We start from the raw sequence: 24,295 nt of genomic DNA on the forward strand, positions 1-24,295 counted from the left end.
ATAGAGTAAGGACCTTACTTGCTTACAGAAATAGCCATTGTTTCTCCAGTTGTGAATTCAGAAAATTTCACTTCTCACTAAAGTGTTTTTAATCTTTGTGAACAAAAGGACCAAGCCAAACCAAAATTTTTTTGAGATGTCAATACATATGGTATTAAGTTTTTAGGTATGTGGCTCCCAATGATGTACCATGGCAATAGATCCTCTGAGAAATGGAATATCAAAAAAAAAAAGCAATGTACTCAAACTATTTGAGGTTTTTTTTTTTTTTTTTTTGCACAGTATTATTGGAAGTAAATGTAGTGAAACTATGGAAAAAAAGGAAAAAGACCCTCAAAAGATTTAAGTTTTATATGAAACTCATCTCAAGACATTTTGCTCACATATTCTGAGTTCTGGCTTTCAAGTTGAGTTTTCCAATGTTAATAATGTAAACAGAACTGGCACACACATGCACATTAAGATGAATTGTAATTATTATCCTTTTGCCAGTAACTACCATCACGTTCTCATTCCCTGTGTGAATTTATTTAAAAGAAAATATACTTTTTGCAATGGCTATTTGCAGTTTAAAAATAAACTTAAATAAATAAATAAATAAACTTCATTTTTCTAAGGGAAGAAAAAAAAAGTAAGTGTAAATACAAGCATTTTGGGACCAGAGCAGGTCTAGAATTATCTAAAGAATACCAACTACTAGTGAATGTGAATCTATACTCACTGGAACCACTGCATTTCTCTGTAAGTTGTTCCCAAACTTGTGGTTTAAACATACTGTTTATAGGATCAAAAATTCAGTAGTATTTTTAAATTTTAATTTAGTTTATACATCCAATCACTATACATCACTGCATCTTATAAATTGAGTTTACCCAACATGAATATGTTTCACACCAGTCCAGCTGGAGATACCACACACGTTATGATCAACAGATAATCATTATAGAGTTTCTTTTTGTAAGTCATTACTTATTCACAGAGGAATTCTAGTGTTTGTTTTATGAGAAGATTCTGTGTTAAAAAGGGATTTAAGTATATAAGATTATCTATACTGTTTTATGAGAAGTTTCTGTGGTAAAAGGGATTTAAGTATATAAGATTATCTATAAATGGGCACAAAAAATTGAATACTATAATGAGTTACAATGAGCATTTTCTGATGTAGATTTGTTAGAACTTATTTTTAATTAATTAATTAATCAATTTAGATCTTTACTCTAGGGTGCATGCACTCACTGGTGAGACAGAGAGACAAAGTGAGAAATGACTCTCTTGGGGCATGGCCATGCAGTAATCCCTTTTCCTCTATTCTTCTCTTGGGATTTTGGGCTTGCATTCATTCGTGTCCTGAGTGAGCTTAAGTTGGTGGGTCTGGGACTTGAACTGCAGTTGACTAAGTGAGAGTCCAACGAGGTAACCATTTTGCCATCTGCTGGTCCCTACAGCATATTTTTAGTAAAATTCTTACTGTATGACATAAATATGTAGTCAGTGATTTTTTTTAAGTTTATTTTATCTATTTCATCCATGGGCAAGAGACAAAGAGAAAAAAACCCAGAGAATATCCACAAAATGTCTTGGGATCCCACCAAACCCCAGCTTCAGTCAGCCCCACATCATGTGCATGTGGCCAGTGTACTCAGGGAAGTCTGGATGAGAATCTAGAACAGTCCATGTGAGTCAGTTTCTCAATATGTTACATTTTACCACTTCATCGCTATTCATCGCCCTATCTAGTCTGATGGGTTTAAATATGAAGTGACTGACTTAGTGGGTTTTTTGTTGTTGTTGTTATTGTTGTTTTTTATTCTTAGCAACATATTCACGCACACATATGCCCTCATACTTTTTCATTGTTGTATACAGTCCACTTGCTTGTGTTAGAGTCTTGAGATAATTTATGAGCATTTAAAATAATAACTAGATCAATTAACGGTATGTCACTAGCTCATATATATTGGATTAAAAGCATAACTCTAGACGAGTATCTTATGTTACACATAATTCTAAAAGTCATGCTTTGCAATATTACTGATTCTTATATGTGCCGCTCAACTTGTCTTGGTTTTAACTTCATTATCACATCTCTGAACTTAATATTTATTTTCTTTTTCTTTCTGAGCCAGTAAAGAACCTTCCACAGAGAACTATGTAAGTTTGATATTGCTTTTGAAATGATGTGGACATGAGTTATCCTACAAACAGGAGATAGTATGGCCATTCAAAACCCAGAATTAATTAGATACACAAACAACTGATTCTTTCTAAAATCTTGATTTCTTGTTTTTTATTTGCCAGTGGGTATGTGTGGTTACCAGAGAGAAGCAAAGAGTGGGATCTTAAGAATACATTTCCCAATGTGATGTGGTCATTTTGCAGTCCCTTCTTTATTTCTCCTTCTTGTTGGGAATTTGGACAAATATGCACAGGCACCCAGCATGTTTTTCTTTTCCTTTCTATCTTTTTTTTTTTTTTTCTTTAGGATACATGTACCTACCAGGGAGACAGAGACAGAAAGTGAGAAAATCACCCCCTGGGTAGATGACCACATCACAGTATCTTTTCCTCCATTCTCCTCTTGGGATTTTGGACACACGTGTACACACACCTACATGAGTTTCAAGCTGCCTTGTTTGGTACTCAAATCACTGTTGACCATGTGGAAGTCCAGCACCTTAACCACTATGTCACCTACTGGCCCCATACCATTTTCTTCATGGGATTAAACTAAATTAATATATTAGAGACAGAACAATTTGCATAGACAACCTAATAATGAGAAATTTTAATTCCCAGAGCATTATAAACAGAATGTATATTGAGTGAAATTCTCCTTTTTCTCTCCCAATGTTTCTCAAATGAAGCATAAGGATATTTAGGGTAGGAGACATTTTACTGTCAAATGCACTGACAGACCACTCTGCCACTTTGATCCTCTAGGAAATTCTAGTATATTTATTACCACTTAGGCATAAAAAAAATATCATATTTATAGGTTTCTAAAAGCCACCATAGAAGCATATTGCTGTCTGATGCACTTGGCAACTATACAAAGTTTCCTTTTACTCCTATAATGGTGACCAACACCTACCAAGGCATTACACCAAGTATAAAGAAGTTAAGGTAACAGGAGACAATGGTTTTGCAATCAAGTATTACATAAATATCAAGTAGAGGAGGAAAGAGAACTAGAAAGCCCTGGATTACCCTTCAGGGATGGAGATTTGAATTTAACAACAAACTCATAAAATATCTCTGTGAGAAAAATCAGAAAATAAATAAAACTGTTCTATAAATGGGATGAGCATGAAGCCAACTACCTGGAAACCCAGTAGGAAATTCTATCTTTTTATCAGAGCCTTTCTTTCTATCTTCAGCTAGTGGAAGCGCTCAACTCTTATTGTCTCTTTGAAAAGAAAAGAAAAAAAATTATGTAGAAAGTACATCCAACTGATATTTAAGGGGGCTGACTAAGGAACAGGTGGCTGTCTGACTGTATCCAAGTGTGAAGAGAAATGAAGCACCAGATGGGAGTCTGAGAACACAGATATTAACCTTGCATCATACTCTATAGTACAGTAAACAGATACTAACTGGGAAACCCAAGACCATGATTTAGTACACAAAGAAAAGCCACAATATTGCAGACAGACACCAGGGGGTGCACCTGAGTAGAAACCAGTGAACAGCTTAGAAAGACTGTAGAAACCCAGAAAGAAGGCATACTCAGAAAGCATTTGGGCTGTTTACAGGATCTCTAGTTGGGCTATATAAAGTTCTTTTTTTATTTCTATTTTTTTGGAAAGCAGACTACAAAGTATGGAAGATTTGGCTGATTCTTCAGTTCTCAAAATCCCCAAAACAAAGAAATACCTACAGAAACAAAATTGAACCACCATGACACATTTAAAGAACCATTTAAACCTCCATAAGCTAAATATAAAAATAAAATGATGTATAATTCCAAAGAATTCAAAATTACTGTTATGACAATGTTCCATGAATTATAAGGGCACCAATAGACAACTACATGAAATCAAGAAAATTAGGTATGAATAAAATAAGACTATGAACAAAGAAATATACACTTGAACAAAACAGATATCTACAAAAAAATGCAATAATTGAACTTAAAAATTCATTGAAGGATTCAGAGCAGACTATATAAGGCAGAAGAAAGAATCAGTGAATTGAACAGGACTACTGAAATTACTGAATTTAAGAGAAAAATTTTAAAAAAGAGTAAAGCAGAATAAAGTGAGCCTGAGGGACTTACTGGACACCATTGATCTCAACAAATCTCACACTATGATAGTTCTAAAAGGAGAAAAAGTTAGAAGTGGCAGAACACATATTTGAATACATAATGGATCAAATTTTATAAATCTGAAGAAATGAATATACAAATTACAGAAGTTCAAAGACAAATCTAAAGAGACCCACACTGAGATATATCATTAACAAATTACCTAAACTTATAGATAAAAGAACGACTCTTAAGGGGCCAGAAGAGGCCTGAAATGGATACAGAAATTCCAGAAGTTCAAGGAATATCACCTGAGATATATCTAAAGAAATCTACACTGAGATATACCATTAACAAATTATCAAAAGTTATAGATAAAAGAAAGAATCTTAAAGGGCCTGATGGTGATGTAGCAGTAAAATGCAGTGCTCAGTGAGAAGTTCCTGGTTCGTGTCTGGAGACCTTACTGAATATGTCAGGCATGTATGTGCCTAGGATCTGAAGCTGACTGGGGCAGGGGATAGGTCACAAAGTCAATAAACTCTTGGGGTGTCTCTCTCTCTTTCTCTCTTTTTCTCTCTTCATGGAAGATGTAAATCAACTTCAAAAAAATTTAACATACAAGAGAGATTTTTAGATTATTGGAAAATTTCTTAGCAGAAAGCTCATGGGCTAGATGGAATGAGATAATATATCCAAAATAATGAAAGGAAAAAATAAATAAATAAATAAACTGAAAACCACAAAGTAACCATGAAAGTAAATTAATAAAAAAAAAAATTGCTACAGCAATATCACTTCTGGGAATATACCCAGAGGATAGGAAGGCACTCAGTTGGCAAAACACTTGGACATTTATGTTTATTGCTGCATTATTCACAATTGTTAAGACATGGAACTTTACTGGAATGTCCAAGAACAGATGAATGGATTGAAAAAGTGTAGCACATATACACTTCAGAATACTACTCAGCCATTAAAATAAACAAACAAACAAATAGAAAACAACAACAAGACCCTAGCATTTGATAGAAAGTGGACGAATATGAAGATTTACTGTTAAGTTAAACAAGCCAGCCTATGAAAGAGAAATGTTTTATGTTTCCACTCAATATATACTGAATATCTGTACTGTTAAGTTTGTGGTAATTTGTGATTCAGCAAGACAACATTAATGCACCCTGTACTTAAACAGTGTCTTTCAGAGGAGAAATCCCCCTGGAGTGGCAGAAACTGAAATATTGGACAATATAAAGCCATGGAAAACGACTGTGGATACAAGATACAGCATGGGAAGAGGGTGGAAATGGCAGAGGGGTGGAGAGAGGGAATCAAGTAGAAAAAGGAAGAAGCAAAAATTTAAGAAACACAAAATGGAAAATTACCTGTTGATATTATGTATGGTAATATCTGTGATTAAGCCAATTTACAGCATATTCTGGATGGGAAAATTCATTTCGTATGCTGCAGTGACATATAGTGATTGATTGTAAAATAAAAATAATAATAGAAAGAAATTGCTACAATTTACTACACTTTTCAGACATATAATAGGAAATCATGGTCAGAAGGTATTCTGTAAATATGAACTCTGAGCTACTAAAAAAGTGAAATATGTATAGCTAATAAAGCAATAAAAGAAATTAGAATTGAATCATACAGAAATATTAAATACAAAAGGAACCATGTGAGAAAAGGAGAAAAAGAACTGACAGCATTGCTTGAAAACAAATATCAAGATGGCAGATTGAGACCTAAATGTCTTGAGCACAGCTGCCGTGGCTCAGTGATAGCTCAATGCTCTGTGGTGCTGGACCATATGGAAGACTGGAATTTGGTTCCTGGGTCAGTCTGTACTTATCAGATGTGTGTTTGCATGCTAATGACCCTGTCTGTCTGAAAAGACGAGGAGGATCAGGGTTTGAGATCCATTGAGGATATTTGTCTTTGGCTCTTTCTCCCTCTGTCTCTATATCATGAAAGAAAAAAAAAAAAAAAAAAAGAACTTAAATTTAGATGAATAGATGTTGCATGTGCATGCATGCTCGAAATCCTGAGAGATGAATGAAGGAGAAGAGATTGTGGTGTGGCCCTCCTCCTGGGGGATGCTTCCTCAATTTCCTTCTCTCCATCTCTTTCTGGGTCTCTCCAGCAAGCATATGTACTTTATGGCAAAAACCTTATCTCTTTCTGTGTCTCTCCAGCAAACATGTACTTTATGGCAAAAACCTAAAAACAAAAACAAAATAACTATCTTACTTTCTCTCTCTCTTAAAAACAAAAATAAGAACAAAACAAAACCAAGTCAACAAACAAATATTTCTTGAAGGTAAAAATGAGGAAAAATTATTAGGAGATATTAAAAAAATTAGAATAAAAATCATGCCTACTATATATCTTATGTAATAAATGCATCCATAATAGATTTTAATTTTTCAATGATAAGAAGATGATTAAAGTAAGAAATTTATCAAAGAATGTGTTTAATCATCAGCTATGCAGAACTAAGTAATGTTTAAATAAGTGTGCTAGTCTTTATTACATGAAGCCCTTGGCAGTCATCACCTAGTGTTTTGTGATATAATTTGTCAAATGATCCTTAAACAGTTCATTTGTAGCTTGTAAGTCAATATTTGAGCATAGTCAGAGTGTCATTAGCTATGGATCATAACAGAATCAGATATGTCAGCTTACTTTTTAAAAAGTATTTTATTTAATTCCCAGGAGTCGTTTTCCATTTATTGTTGTAATACTAATATACCTTTCCCATTAGAAACTCCTTACTAATTGTTAAACCAAAGAAAAATGATTGTAGCTTATTCACCTTATGTTTTAATATGTCATGGTGTTATATTAACCTGGCTAATTGTGCCCTTTTCCACCATTTAACACTAAATTTATTAACTTCAGAGAAAAAAAATATGCTTATATAATCTAAGTCAAAAAGAATTTAATCTATTATTTCTATGTATGTGTGTTAAATCCACAGTGTAACCTGAATATGTTTATTCATTCTTTCTTTTGTAAATTGCTCCTATGGAGTCCCTATAGTTAAAGATGTGTAAAATGTTGGGACCAGCAGTTAGCATAATGGCTGTTGCTGGACACACACGTAGTCAACTGCGGTTTGCATCCCAGACCCAGTGCCTTAAAACTCATGCCAGGCGCGTGTGCGTGCGTGCCCAAGATCCCGAGAGGAGAATGGAGAAGGGATTGCAGTGTGGCCATACCCCCTGGGGGGTGATTTCTCGCTTTCTGTCTCTATGTCTCTGTCTGTCTGGCGAGTGCACGTGCCCTATGGCAAAAAACCTCACAAAAAACAAAACAAAAACAAAAAAAAACCAAAGATGTGTAAAATGTTAACAGTAGGCCACTGTTGTAAATCTATATTTTAAATGGCTAGAGTTCTTTGTCTGTGGATAAATAATTTTTTATCCAGTGAATGAAATATAGCTAGATGATCTCATAAAAAGGGACATTGAGAGACTTATCTTACTAAGCATTGTTAGGGACAATAAGGGACATTGAGAGACTTATCTTACTAAGCATTGTTAGTGCCAGTGATAAACAGTAACTTATCAGGAGTAGGCATAGTAGGTTATATGTCAGTAAAGCAGTTTTTTATTTTATGGACTTTTTTTTTGCTTTTTAACATTTAATACTAGCCATAATCCTAAATATATGGCATGAAAGAAAACATTGACCTCTTTAGAATGTTTTACGTAATGGACATGTTTTACATTCTAGAATGATAGGCATGATCCATTTTTTTGTAAGTACACTTCGTTGTAGACGATATTCTCATTTAAGTGTATTAATATAAAACTAAAACTACTTTTACTTCATTTGTTATATCTTTTCTCTGTTAAAAATCAACAATAGTCAGAACTGGCAGATGGTGTAATGATTATGTCCCTGGACTATCACATAGGCGACCGCGGTTCGAGTCCTGGACCTGATGGCTTAAAACTCATGCCGAGCATGTGTGCATGCGTGCCCAAGATCCCTAGAGGAGAATGGGAGAGAAGGAATTGCAGCATGGCCATCTCCCCAGGGGGAAAATTTCTCACTTTTTATTTCTTTCTCTGTCTCTGGCGAGCACATGCACCCTATAGCAAAAGCCTCTCAAAAGAAAATGATGGTATTTAATCAGAGTAGAATTTTTCAATCTATTGTAGTAACCATCTGTCATCAAGGATGAAGAAATGGCAAGTTTAGAGTTAATGATTCAAATCATACATACCTTCACTTTTACTGCTCAATTTAAACAAAAATATAGGAAAGGATCTTCAATAAGTTTTTGGAAAATGCATATTACAAAAATAAAAATCAAACCACTGCAGATTTTAAAATGTTTTATACCAAAATAAACTTGTGTTTTAATTCCATTATCCCACAAACTTTAAAAAGTATCCTCATATAATAACATAACGTTGATGCTTTAGTGTTCTTTATTCAAATATTGCATCTTCCAGTTTCATGATAGAGAGTACCTGAAGGAGAGAAAGAGACGTGCCTTCGGGTCTCGGTCTCGTCATGCTATGATCCCATTTCCCTATTTCTTCAGCTCCTCGGATTTTATACATTTTTCAAAAATTTTCTTTTATGACAATATGGACAAGAGAAAAAGATATATATAGACACAGAAAATATCACCTCTCTAATGCCAACATGATATATTAAAGAACTAATTAAGGCAATTAAACTGATTTTCTAATTTGTTTATACACACACACACACACACACACACACACACACACATATATATAGTTATTTTGCCAAAGGGTTCATACACTCACCAGAGAGAGAGATGATGAAAAGAGGGCAACAAAGCATCCCTCCAAGGGGCATGGCCACAACACAATCTTTCTCTTTTTCTTCCATTGTCCCCTTTTCTTAGGATTTTGGACACACACACTCACACGCACACACACATACCTGGGTTTTCTTTAAGATGTCGGGTCCTGGACAGGAAACATAGTTTGTCACATGGGATCTATTTGCCTTAACACAATGGGTTGCCCTACCAATTTTCTAATTATTAACGAATGTATTTTTTTTTATTATTATTTGTATCACTTGACTTCTTTCACATGTTGCCCAATGAAAACTAGATGTTTACAATTCAATTTATTATCACTTCTTTATTTTGATCAGCTTCATATTTAATCTGTTTCAGAGAATATTTTATTTTAATATTTAAGCATACTATATATTATAAAAGTAATATTTTTTATTTTTCTATTTTATTTTGTGTGTGTGTGTGTGTTTTACTGCTAGAGAGTCTACTATTTGGTATTCAATTCCTGCTTTTACTTTTTTGAAATCAGCAAAGGTATACTGAATATATATTTTTGTGATGCACATTTAAAAAATAGATACATGTATATTCTGTGTGGGATAATATTTATATGTGTATGCATACATGAGAGAGGTTAAAATATAGATATGTGTATATTCTATTTGGCATAGTATTTAAATATGTGTGTGCATATGTGAGAGAGTATGCATGCATTCACATTTTCTTCATTGCTCAATATTTTACCTTTTAAAAAATGGACACGTATATATTCTACTTGGATAACATAATTGCACATATGCCTGAGCATAAGTGTGTGTGTGCACCTTTCTTATTATATGTTCAATCTTACCATTTTTTTTAAGGTTTTTGCCATAGGCTATGAGAGCTCACCAAAGGGAAACAGAGAGAGACAGTGAGAAGGCAAGTGAGAAATCACCCCCCCAGAGGAGATGGATAAAACGCAGTCTCTTCTCCTTCTTTCTTCCCCTGGGATATTGGGCACTCACACACACATGCCTGGTGTTATTTTCAAGTCGCCAGGTCTGGTACTCAAACTACCATTAGCCTTGTTGGAGTCCAGTGCTATAACCACTATACCACCTGTTGTCCCCTCAATTACATCATTCTTAAAGACTGTAATTTTCCTAAGTGTCAAATATAAATATTTTCTAAGCCATGGTTTTTATTCCCTTTATTTGCTTAGGGATGTAAGCTATTTAGTTCGCTTCTTTTAACTCTAAAGCAATATAGTTAGACACTTACTAAAAATCTCACTTGATTATTCTATTAAATGTTAACCAATATTGTTAAATTGAACTTGCAGTTTTTGTCCTCTTGACTCAAAATCTGCTTTTTATCAAACATTTACATCTTAAATTAATTGCAACAAAATTATAGATTCAGGCCCAGCCTCTATGGCATAGTTGATAGTGTGTCTGACTATCAAACTAGAAGTCTCACGCTGACAGCAATTCGAGTCCCCAGCTAGGTTGACCTGAAAATAGACCAGATACATGTGCACATGCCCAGGATCCTGGAAGGCTGGAGGATAGAGAAACAAAACTGCAATGTGATTGAGCCTTGTAGAGGTCTTTTTCCCTCTTTGATGCCCAGGCTCTACCATGAATAAAAACAAATGCAAAGACAAAACTCCAGCTTCTAAACCATTTTATTTCATTATGGAAGAATTTAGTAAAATTCAATAAAATAAATGACCAGAAAAAAAGATATTTAAAAATTATATAAATGCAAGCTCAGATTTCTGGTTTTTAAACTAAGAAGCAAAGATTTGGTGTTTTCGTTTTTTTTGTTTGTTTGTTTGTTTTTTTGGAGAGGTTTTTGCTATAGGGTGCGTGCACTTGCCAGAAAGAGAGAGACAGAGAGACAGAGAGCGAGAAATCACACCCCAGGGGGAGTGGCCACGCTGCAAATCCCTTCTCCTCCATTCTCCTTTTGGGATCTTGGGCATGCATGCACATGCGCCCAGTGTGAGTTTAAGTCACCGGATCTGCGATTTGAGTCACAGTCATCTATATGGGAGCCCAGCAACATAATCATTACACTAACTGTTGGTCCCAATATTTGGTGTTTTCACTCACAACTAGACAATAACTTTCAGGATGCAGCTGAAATCTGTGAGGATAAGGAAATCCAGATAGTAAAAGCTGAGATAGCATTATCTTAAAGAAACCATTAGTTATTAACTAGTAATAAGGTAACTTGGACAAATTACTGGAAGCCTTGTGTGGGCAAGTGTGAGAAAAAATGTGAATACTATGGCTTTAAAGAGGAATTCAAATGTTATCGATTTTATTTTCAGAAACCTCCCTGAGTTCTCACAACGAAGAGCTAAGAATAATCCCCTTATGATTCTAGTAGAGGTAGGAAAGAGTTATAGCTGTGAAACAGACACATAATATTCTTCATAACCAGGTTTACCTTCCGTATACAAAGAGTTTACCAGAAATTTACACTAACCAGGAGAATAGAATTTCCTCAATCCCAATGCAATATAGATTCCCTGTCTCTGTTGGTGGTTTGGGAGATGCTAAGAAACACTCATGAAGTTCACAACTCAGAGGTGCAGGTCCACTCAGAGACTAAGATTTAATATTAAGATTGCATTGTAGAGTGCTACTTCTTTTTTTAAATGCTATTCAGTATTATAATCTTGTTTATATTACATTGAATCACATATAGCTTTACAGTGCATTACATTTCTTGTTCTAGAAGGAATACAATGCATATCAGTCAAGACAAAGACATTACTATCCACATCATCATCATAAAATAGATTTTCATCATTTAATAAAAGGATGAAAAAAGATTAAACATTCGATCACTACATATCATTTTGCTTATAAAAACAATCTACCCAATATGAAATACTTCTTAGACAAGTCCAGTTGAGACTACCCAATATGAAATACTTCTTAGACCAGTTCAGTTGAGAATACCATACTTGTTATCATCAACAGGTAATAAACCATCTTTGTATCCCACTAATGTCATGACTCGTTATTTATTCTCTTGCTATCTTTCTCTATATTCTTCCCTTCTCCCACCCTGTTACACACTGTCTTCAGCATCCCTAACTATTTTCACTGCTTTTATGCCTCCAATATTTCGATCTCTGCCATAAAGTGTGGATAGTTGGTATATATGAAGTGGACACATACATTATCTTTCTTTCATAGCCTGGCTTGCTTCGCTCAGCAATAGGTTCTCCATATTTGACCACTTTCTATCATATGCCAGGGTCTTGTTCTGTTTTGTGGCTGAGTAGTATCCCATAGAATATATGTGCCAGACTTTTTCAATCCATTCTTCTCATTGTAGACATTTGTGTTGGTTCCATGTCTTAGTAAACATGAATAATGCTGCAATAAACATTGATATGCAAGTGCTTTTCTGACTAAGCATTCTTCTGTCCTTTAGGTAGATACCCAGAAGTGGAAATGCTGAATCAAATGGTAGTTCTATTTATAGATATTTTAGGAACCACCATATTATTCTCCACAATGGCTGAACCAGTTTACATTCCCACCAACAGTGTAGGAGAGTTCACCTTTCACCATATCCCCACCAACACTTATCAATTTTTATATTTTTATTCTTCACCTTATCTTACCACAGCACCAACAGACCTCCAGATTAATAATAGTGAAAGTTATAGTAATAACGGAAAGAGATGTAAGAAGCTGACTCCATCTAAGGAGAAGTTGTGGCAAAACTCAAAGACAACAGGGGAAACAAAAACAAGGACATTAGAGGAATATGAAGACTGCTACCTCCAGCTAGAACACACATTAAAGATAGCCTAACTCCTAAACATAAAATTTTATGCTAAATGCTTATTTACCTCAGTTTCTATTACTTCATATATCTGGTCTTCAATGCAAAAATACATAGGGGTGCTGAAAGGCCAGAAAAAAATACAATATAAAGAGACAAAGTGGAAATCAAAGTCAAACTCTTACATGACACAGATTATGGAATTATCAAAGAATTGAAAATAAATATGACTACTATATTTAGAGATATTCTGGGGAAAATAGAAAACATGCAAGAACTGATGGACAATAGAAGGAGGATATGGAAATTCCAATAAAGAATAAAGATGGGTGGGACCAGTCAATGGCAGTGGTTAGGGTGGCTAGATCCTGCATGCCTGACTGAACGGTACAAGTCCTGGACCCAGTGGCTTGAAAAGCATGACAGTCACATGTGTGAGCATGCTCTAAATCCCAAGAGGAGAATGGAGGAGAAAAGATTGCAACATGGTCATCCCTGCTAGGGAGTGCTTTCATATCTTTTCTCTCTCTCCTCCTCTCTCTTTCTTTCTCCAGCAAGTGCACATGTGCTATAGCAAAAACAAAAACAAAAGAAGAATAAAAATAGTAGCAGCCCGTGGCTTGTGGGTTTAATGAGCTGGATTCCACCAAACATGTGGTTCTAATCTACCTGACAGCTTGAGGAGCATACTGGACACCTATGTGTGCATATGCCTAAAATTCCCAAAGGAGGAAGAAATAGAGAAGGATTACCAGCATGATTGTGCCCAATGGGAATGCTTCATTGCTTAAGAAAAGAATTCTCTCTTTCTCTCTCTTTTCTCTCTCCTCTCTCTCTCTCGGAAGCACACACACCCTCTGACAAAATCAAAACAAACAAAAATGAATCAAGGAGAAATTCTCAGAAATTTAAAGTACTGAGTAAAAAATATCTTTGATAGATTTATCAGTGAACAGAATATGATCAAAGAAGAAGTAGCAATCTTGAAGTCAATAGAAAATTACCAAATTAAAATGAAATTAGGAAAAAAAATCCTCAATCCCCAAATCTAAATCATTAATGGATAATTTCAAAAGATGTATCACATATGAAATGAATATACTGAAAAAATTGTACAGAAATATTTGAAAAATAAAAATAGAAAATTCTCTGAAATTAATACAAGCACTCTTTTCTTTTGGAGAGGTTTTTGCTATAGGGTGCGTGCGCTCACCAGACAGACAGAGAGAGACAGAGAGACAGAAAGTGAGAAGTCACCCCCCAGGGGGAATGGCCATGCTGCGATCCCTTCTCCTTTCTCCTCTTGTGATCTTGGGCACGCACGCACACACACTCGGTGTGAGTTTAAGCCACCGGGTCTGGGACTTGAACCACGATCGACTACATGGGAGTCCAGCAACATAGCCATTATGCTAACTGCTGGTCCCATGACAGGCACTCTTTTTTTTGGAGAGATTTTCACTGTAGAGCGTGTGCGCTCGCCAGACAGACAGAGAGAGACATAGAGACAGAAAGCGAGAAATCACCCCCCAGGGGGGATGGTCACACCACAATCCCTTCTCCTCCATTCTCCTCTCGGGATCTTGGGCACACACGCACATGCGCCTTTAGGCACCGGGGCCTGGGACACGAACCGCGGTCGACTACGTGGGAGTCTAGCGACATAGCCATTACGCTAACTGCTGGTTCCCATGACAGGCACGCTTAAGATTAATGTCATGTGTCAACTTTACTGGGTCACAAGGTACCCAGAAATTTGGCCAAACATTATTCTGGATGTGTTCCTGAGGGTGTGTGTAGTCCCCAAATCCTATGGAAATGATGAAATAGAAGAGATTACATTTTGACCATACCCTACTTGAGTGTGCTTTCTCCCTCTCCCTCTCTTCTTTTGGGCACATTTTAATAGCACACACATCCCGGGGGTGGAGGGGGTGGGGACTCAAGCAGCTCAGGACCTATCACTTTTCTTTTTTTTTTTTTTTTAAGAGAAATTTTTGCTATAGGTTGCATGTGCCCACTGAAGAGACAGAGAGAGACAGAGAAACAGAGAGTGAGAAATCACCCTCCCCAGGGGGGAGCTCCATACTTCATTTCTTTCTCTTCCTTTCTCCTCTCAGGATATTGGGCACACACGCACACACACCCAGTGTGAGTTTTAAACCATCAGGTCAGGGACTTGAACTGCAATAAATTATGTGGGAGTCTAGTGAAGTAACCACTAGGTCATCTGCTGACCCCCCTTTTTTTTAAGTGAGATTTTTCTATAGGGTGTATTCACTTGCTGGGGAGACAGACAGAAAACAAAGACAAAGCAAAAACTCACTGCCTGGCAATGACCATGTCACAATCCCTTCTCCATTCTCCTCTCAGAGTTTTGTGGACACATGCACACGCACCCGGTGTGTTTTATGCTGCTGGGTTGATATCCGAACTGTGGTCAATTACTTGGGAGTCCAGCATAATAATCATTATGTTATCTGCTGTTCCCATATTTTTAAATCTTTTATTCTTACATTCTAGCAAGGTGAAATGGTCCAGGTTCATTTTGCATAGTTGCTGCTACACTGTATGACCAGGCATTTCTCCAAGGGGCCCTGGTTCCTTTTAAAACATAATGATATTGAAATCTAAATTATGGATGATAGGTATGTTCATTACTACTGGAGTGCCATTGCTTACAGGTAACTGCAGCTGACAGAACAAGGAATATACTGACCTGTGTATAAACACATATCTGTAAATATGCTTCTGTTTAACCCTCTGTATGTATATTAAACTAAACATGAGTTCAGAGTGATGTCTCCAAATCTCATACATCAAAATGGATCATCTGGTCTCCTCCTCTGTCTATAAACTTACACTCTAACAGTGAAAACACTGAATCCTATCACTCATTTACATCATTTTTAGATTCCTATATGCAAGATTGATAGTATCAAAATTGTTAACCTATACCTCGGTGGTGACTTCCTTACCAACCAGAGTACAGTGCTTATGTACAAATTCTTTTCTTCATTGAATCACAAGTTCTACTCATTTCCAGGTTTGCTTAGGGCAGCACTTTGTCTTTCAGCCTCTTTCAGTGCAGTTGTTTCATGTATGTGCAAACCAGATTGCTTTGTCACATTCTGCATTTTATGTAGGTGTTCTTCTGACCTTGTAAATACTTAATTTTTTCCTAATTTGCATACATTAAGGTTTCCTTTTAGCGCTTTAAAGATCCATGGATTTTGACAAATGCATAGAGTCATGTATCTACCTTCTCTCTATTCCACAGAAAATTTTATTCATTCAGTATCTTGATACATGATGAAAATGTCACTTTACATCTCTCTATTCCACAAAAAATTTTAACCATTCAATATCTTGATACATGATGAAAATGTCACTTTACCTCTGGTTTACATCTTTGAAACACATAGCCTCAGGTTAATCATGACAAACACATCAGACAAATCTCAGTATAGGAACATAGAACTGGAAGCATTTCTGTGAAATTCATGAGCTATACTCCTCAGCACTCTCCAAATAATAAAGAAAGAAATTTTTAGAAAATGTCACCATCTGGAAGAGTATAAGGTCCCATGATGACTATAAATGCAGTAAGTTCTCCTGTGAGTCCTAAAACATTAAAAAGAATATTAGGTAAAAACTGAGGAAATAAATGAAGTGTAGATCTTAGTAATAATGTATCACTGTTGATTCATTTCTTGTATACTTTTTCATGCATATGTGAACTCTGTACAATATTTCCACTCTCTCTGTAAGTCTGAAATAGCTCTAAAATGTAAAGTCAGTCTTCATAATATTAGCCAGTTTCCAAACCTGTCTTAATATGGCTATCACTGAAAAATGAGACTCAACCAACCTTTGTTGCTGATTTGCTAAACATTTTTTAAAATTACTTTAATTTAGTCTGGTAATGTCTCAGTAATTGCATACATGTTTTCAGTAATAATCAGCTCAGTAATGGTTTTGTCAGGCTTTTATTCACTTTACTTGACGGCCAACAGCGTGTTATGACAAGTTGTCACATGTGACTAGAAATATCGTGTTAAACAAGATGTTGACCCATCTGCACCCTATTGTAAAGTCAGATTGATCACTCACTTAGAAGTCACGACATTCATAAATGCCTATAAAAAGCTTTTATTTTAATTCTTATTCTCAATTGCTATGTTTTAACTACACAATCAGTAACAGAATTTTTTTCTGCCTGAATCCAGTCCCTGGACCACACTTACAGTAGCACTGTTCTAAGGAGATGAAAACTTAACACAGCATCTAAATGTTTGTAACTGCTTTTCATTGAATAGATTTTTACTGCCTCATTGAGCACCAACAACATTTCAGTTATGTAATAAATCAAACATTGACAGAGTTCCTGCTCAGTAGTTCTGTAATAAAACAGAAAGAGAAATAAGCAGAAGAAATAATATAATTATATACATTCAATGGTATGGCAAGAAAAAGAGAGGAAGACTTCGAAGCAAAGAGGTATTTGTCCCCACATGGCTCATTTGTATACCTGTCATATTAGTGTCTTTCAGCTAAAACCTATCTACAAGTGAAATGTAAACAAATGAACTACCAGGCATTACACAGGGCTAATACTATATTAAGTATATGTTTCTGAAGAGTTTTCTGTTATTTCTGATGTGAGAACACCTGCCTTGACAACATTCAAAGGGATTGCATGCACTTGAATATTTTATAACTCTATTATTTTTCTTCTCATTGAAGCCTTTACTAGTAGTATAATGAATACATAAGTAGAAAGGGCTTTGCAAGTTATCATCATGGCGTATTTATAGCTATTTCAGTAATATTTTTATCATACAAAATGACAAGAAAGATTTTTTTGTAGTTCTTTCTGATAATCTGACTTGTGAGATTTTTGTTGAATTAAAATATTTCAATATTATTCTAATACTTATTTTTCTAGTTAAACAATGTTTATTGAATTTAAATATTAAGAATGTTATTCTCAACTTAATAATAGTGTCATTATAATCTTTAAAATAATATTTAATAATTCATGCTATGAGAAAGTTTCCCACTGTCTTAAACTTTTGGAGAAGTTTTTTTATTTGCCTATTTTAATTATATAAATTATTTCAATTCATTAATAAATTATAGATAAATTGTGCACTATAATAACTTATTATTTTACTCAATAAATGCAATACAAAAATTATTTAAATATTTGTTATCAGCACTAATTACATTTTTATTATTCATCCCCCTCACTTGGTCATATTGTGATAGCATGCTTCTATGATAAAAATTAATCTGTACAATCATTGAGGACAGTACCCTATAGTCAGAAATTAGGACAATACCAAAAATATAACATTTAATTAATATTTGCTGAATGATTTAGTGAATGAATGGATTCGAACACTGGTTCTATTGTTAACTATCCATAACGATATTGTCTTACCTCATTTGGCCAACAGATATACAGGAAACCGGGAGTTTATATAGAAACAGTTTCATTAATTTACAATAGTTGCAGCTGGAAACAGCGAAGGCATAGGCCTGGCATCAGGCTGACCTACTACATGGTTGATGAAAGCACAGAGGGTGACAGGCACATCAGAGAGAGAAAACTCTCTTTTACAACAACCAGATTTCACAAGAGCCAACTTCTCACGGATTCTAAAACTCACTGGGTCTCACAAGACATTACTAACCTATTCATGAGAGTGCTGCCTCCATGATGCAATCACTGTGAACCAATCAGTGCCCATTAGGCCTTGCCAACTCTGAACACCAAACCCCAAAACCTGTCATTTTGGGGGATAAACCATGCTCCGAACCAGAATATTTATCAGAATACTTTGAAAATGTTTGTTATGTGTAATCTAATCAATTATACTGTGAGTCATCCTTTTGACAGCTGTTCCTATGAGTCAGATGTTTCTGCCTGCTATACTCTGCTGTTCCTTTAACCATATGACATTGTCTGGATTTATGAACTACAGATAGCTAGATTGATGTGACTGTCCACAAGGTCCTTCAGAGTAGTCGCTGTATTTGGTATTTGTTTAATCCAAAGTAGGTTCTATTCATTTAACAAGCTGATACTTCCATGTGTGTATACACGACCATTATTGATGTAGAAATGTATGGGGATTTTTAAACAAGTAAGGTATATTGAAGAATTAAACTGTATTTTAATCATTAATTTTGCTGTATTAAAAGCCCCATCCTCTTCTCCTCCCCAGTGCGTATGATTGGTTAAAATCATGACAGGATGAAGAAATAGAGATGGGATCGTGATTTGACTATGCCCCGTTCAGAAGTGCCTTCTCTCTCTCTCTCTCTCACTACCTATCTATCTGTCTGTCTCTTTATGATGAGGGCATGGCATATAACATTTGGCAATTAAAATAAGTATGCAAATAAATAAAATGAAAAATAGTAAAAAAAAAATATCTGCTATGTAGTTATGCCCCATATACTCACTATAGTCCCAGTGAGTCAAGAAATACTCCAAAGGTTTTTTCCCTAAGCAGTACAAAAATAGAATTATTATTTGTGAAGATCAGGAAGACCATAAGAGAAGCAGGTTTGGAAGAGAAGATACAGGTTTTCTTTAGATGTGTTAGTTTGAGACATTCTTTAGATTTTCATATTGAGAATATTAAGTCGGTACTAATATATATTATTGGTAGTTAGAAAGTGCTGTGCTGATGGGACCATCAGTTTACATAATGGCTATGTCGCTGGACTCCACGTGGTTGACTGTGGTTCAAGTCCCAGACCCGGTGGCTTAAACTCAAACTGGGCGCGTGTGTGTGCATGCTCAAGATCCTGAGAGGAGAATGAAGGAGAAGGGATTGCAGCATGGCCATCCCCCCTGGGGAGGGGAGATTTCTCACTTTCTGTCTCTCTGTATCTCTCTATCTTTCTGGCAAGCACACACACCCCACAACCAAAAAACTCTCAAAAAAAAAAAAAAAGTACTGTGCTGGAAATACCAATTCAGGAAATATCAAGTTATACATATTTAAAGAATGAATGAAATCACAGTTATTAGTATCTGTAAAAAATAGTTAATATCTATAAAAAAAAGTATTGATGGGAGAATTAAGAAAGAAGTTATAAGAAAATAGAAAAATGGTCAAAAGAAATAACATCTAAGACAACAGGAAGAAAGAAGCTTTTCAGAAGGAGTAATAGTCAATGTTGACAAGTGCACATTGATAAGTGCACACGAGTACTGTATCACTGAATTTATTCATCTGGATATTATAGGTGACCTTGACAAGTACAGTTTGATAGGATGATGGATATGATTATAAGGACATTGAGAAAGTCTGCCAGTAGTGTGGTGGTTAATTGGTCAACTGCACAGTTCAAGTCCCAGGTCCAGTGTCTTGAACATGATGGTGTGCTTGCCCAAAATCCTGAGAGTATAATGTAGGAGGGGGATTGTGACATGTACCCCTCAAATGTGATTCCTCACATTTCCTCTCTCAAGCACATGCATCCAATAACAAATTTAAATATAAAATAAAAAAGAAAGAAAATTGAGAATGAATGAAAATAAAACACCCAAATTAGAATAAAGTCACATTTTTTCTTTTTTGGAGAGATTTTTGCTATGGGGTGCATGCGCTCACCAGACAGACAGAGAGAGACAGAGAGATAGAAAGTGAGAAATCACCCCCCATGTGGGATCGCTACACCGCAATCCTTTCTCCTCCATTCTCCTCTCGGGATCTTGGGCACGTATGCACACGCGCCCGGTGTGAGTTTAAACCACCAGGTCCAGGACTCAAATCGTGGCCAGCTACATGGAAGTCCAGTGACATAGCCATTATACTAACTGCTGGTCCCAATATAGCGACATTTTTTAAGTATTCTTATTAAAACAGAAATCTGGGACACAAGTTGAAAACACAAATGGAGTCATCATATGGAAACTATCATAGGATATTTTTCTGTGCTAATGGGAAAAATTCATTTGAGATGGAAATTATTCTAATGCAGAAGATATGGTAAATTACAGAACGTCATTTGGGTATGTTTTATTATAAATTATTTTAAAGTCTTATTTAAAATTATCAATAATTAAAGGCAAAAGTAAACATTATAGTCTTCATCTTTCTGTTTCAAATAAAAAGTGGCAGAAAGAAATATCTGAGGAAAATACGTAGTCTCTAAAACATGTGTTCATTGCTCTGATTAAAAAAAAATAGTTACGCTATTAGAGAAAGGACATAAATGTTAACATAAGAAATAATTCATTATTGTAACCATTCCTCAGATATCTTGAAATTAGATCATGCCATAAGATCATTTATCACTGCAACCTCATTTTTAAAGCATTCAAAAACAAGGATAATAGTGGAAGTTTCAAAGATGTATATCCAATATATGAAGCAACAGTAAAGATTTATGTTCCCAGTGGAATTACATGAGTCAAGTTGACGTCTTGGTCGATTAAAGATTCTACAACAGCTCAGATTTCAGTTTTTAGTGAACTTCATGTCCAAGACTCTCATATAATTTACACCTATTAGAAGTACCTGTCAGATAAAGATGGCATTAGGTTCATCACAATTCAGATTGCCAGGTTTCTTTTAGTTTCACCAGTTTCATCTTGGTGAGCACTAACTTGATTGTATTAATAGTTACTGAGCTCTTATAGCCCAGGTTCTGTACTAAGAGCTTTACATGGATCCTCTCATTTAAGAAAGGGAAAATATGTGACTCTCAAGTGGTGAAGTAGTTAAGGTGCTGGACTCCCTGCGGCTTGAAACTCCTGCTTGTTCATGCATGCCCCAAATCCCAAGAGGAGAACGGAAGAGAAGGGATTATGGTGTGGCCATCACCCCGAAGGGTGATTTCGCACTTTCTGTCCCTCTGACTCTCTCTCTTTGGCAAGCACATACATCCTATAGCAAACACTTATTTTTTTAATAAAAGGAAAAATAAACCAAAGTTAAGAGTGTTTAAGGAACGGATTATGGTTATTTACCTAGTTTGTACTATGTTTGAAATTTGAATTCAAGAATCACTCTCTAAAATCTGAATACTCAAACTGCTTTAGGCAGAGTCTTGCTGTGTGGCAATCCTCCTTTCATGGCTTTACAAGTTGTTGGGACAAGCAGGGTTCCACCACAGCTGGCTTTTAGGCACTACAGCTGGTGCAACCTTAGAGGTCATTTTAAAACTCAGAGTAAAAGCTGTTCCTTACACAGGAAGGAGTAGGAAGGAGTAATACTAGATGAATGGGAGGAAACAACTCTGGGAGAAGCACCAGGATAGCAAATGGCAATGAACTGATTCTGTAAACCTAATCACAGGCTGTACTGAGAGCGAGATTTAACTACCCACAGCACCAGCAAGTGCTTCACTTCAGATGCTTTCTCAGGCATCTCTCCTTTTACAAAATATGTTATTCTAATAAATCTTTATTGAGAATTCCCTTTACTTCAGGTAACCGGAAGACACTGGATATACAATACGAGTATAACATAGTCCTTGCCCTCAATAAACACATTATACTAAAGAAAAAACGGCAGTAGAAACAGTGTCAATAAATGCATACAGATTCAAGTCCAGTGAAGAAGAAACTACTATGATTGAAGTTTGAGCTCATTTAGATGATTGCAGGTGGAATGCATTTGAATGTAAGGAAGTCTTAAACAAAATGAGAAAAATATGAGGCATAAAACAAAGAAAAAGTTCGGGGAGTATCAAAATTAAATTTCTCTTCAGTGAAGAATGTTTTGGCAAAAGTGATAAATACAGAATATAATGGGAGCTCATAAATTAGCAACCATGCTCCCCCAAAAGCAAACAAAAGCAAAACATAAAATAGATAACCAAGTAGACTCTTAGGTGAAGGGCATAATAGAGTATCCAGAAGCAACTGGAAGTCTAGCAAGCATTTAAGTGATCTTCAATCTTGTTTTTAATCAAGGAAATAAAAATGAAACACAATCATGGTATTACTTCAGAGCAATCAGAAAGACAAAAATCAGAAAGTTGTGTATTGTACGTATTTACCTGAATCTTGTAAGTGTACGTGAATCCTCACACATTAGTCATATGAGGGTAGGTGATGCAAGTATTCTGGATACAGCTCCACTTTGGATAGTTTGTCAAGTTCCAAACAAAACAATGATATGATCAGGCCATTCTGTTCTTAGGTATTTACCTCAAATAACTTTTAAACATGACAGGGTATGTATGAAGAAGTTTATTTTATTATTATTTCTGAAAATAGGAACTTTTATACAAATTTGGTGTTCATTTAAGAGTGACTAGGTATACATTATATAAATACTATTGGGTACTATGTCAGAAGCAACACAGCAAATATATACATAGAAACAAAATACCCTAAAATTTATACTATTATTTGCAAAACTAACAGAATGACATATGTAACCAAAAATTTATATAAATCCAAAGAAACAATAGAGAGATTATAATCATAGCCTTAATGGAGAAAAAGAATTAGGATAAGAAATTGGGATAGAGAGGAGTAAATAAAGGAGTAAATCAGAATAGTGTTTAAGTCCCTTTTAGCTGGGGGTACAACTACTAAAACCTTTGGTTTCTGAGGTTCTTATAAAGAAAGTAAAATAAATTAAACAGATAGTGAAATATAGTGTACAGGTGTAGTTTGAGTTCATTTGAAAAAATGTTTTATAATATGCTACATAAGGATTTTAGTCCCTTAAAAATTACATATAAGGGTGCTGGACTTCCACATGGCCAATGGCCAACCATAGTTAGAATCCCAGACCTGGCAGAGCCCACAATCACAATTGCTTTGAGTTCTTTCTTATCTTCAGTCTTATATTTCTGGGCTTTGTATCATATGGAAATGGGGATAGACATGAATGCATGCCAGTATTCCAGAGAAAAAATAGTGCTCCAAAATCAGATAGAGCCAAGCCAAAGTAGTGGAAATAAATTCAAGATTCCTGCTTCACAAAGGACTGTCATTGAATTGTAATAGGTTAATCATTTTAGGAAAACTGCCCTCAAATAGTAAAAATGATAAGTTCTACTGTGAATCAAAGCCCACTGTGGCATAATTGTAAGGTCATGGGTGACCCTGACCTGCGATTTCCAAACAGACCAAGTGCACATTAATTCAATGTTTTCTAATATTATAGTTAGAGCAGAAATGAAAGCACATAGCTGGAATATTCCCAAGGCTTATACATTATGCAAGCAGCACAGAACAATGATTATAAATCTCCTTCTAGACATAGCAAAAACTGACCCTACAATCTGCCTTTACTCTAGGTAGCAGCAGGGTTAAGGATATGATAAAATTTTTTCCTAGATTACTTCCCAGTCTCTTGACAAATGATGTCATCTATCACCACTAATGTGAACTAACTGAATGGCATAAATTATTTTGGAATCATGATCTGGTTCAGGGATCAAGGTCATGTTATTGCCTCAGCAGGAGA

This window comes from Tupaia chinensis, unplaced genomic scaffold, assembly GCF_000334495.1.
Source record: "Tupaia chinensis unplaced genomic scaffold, TupChi_1.0 Scaffold000270_1, whole genome shotgun sequence".
Classification (NCBI taxonomy): Eukaryota; Metazoa; Chordata; class Mammalia; order Scandentia; family Tupaiidae; genus Tupaia; species Tupaia belangeri.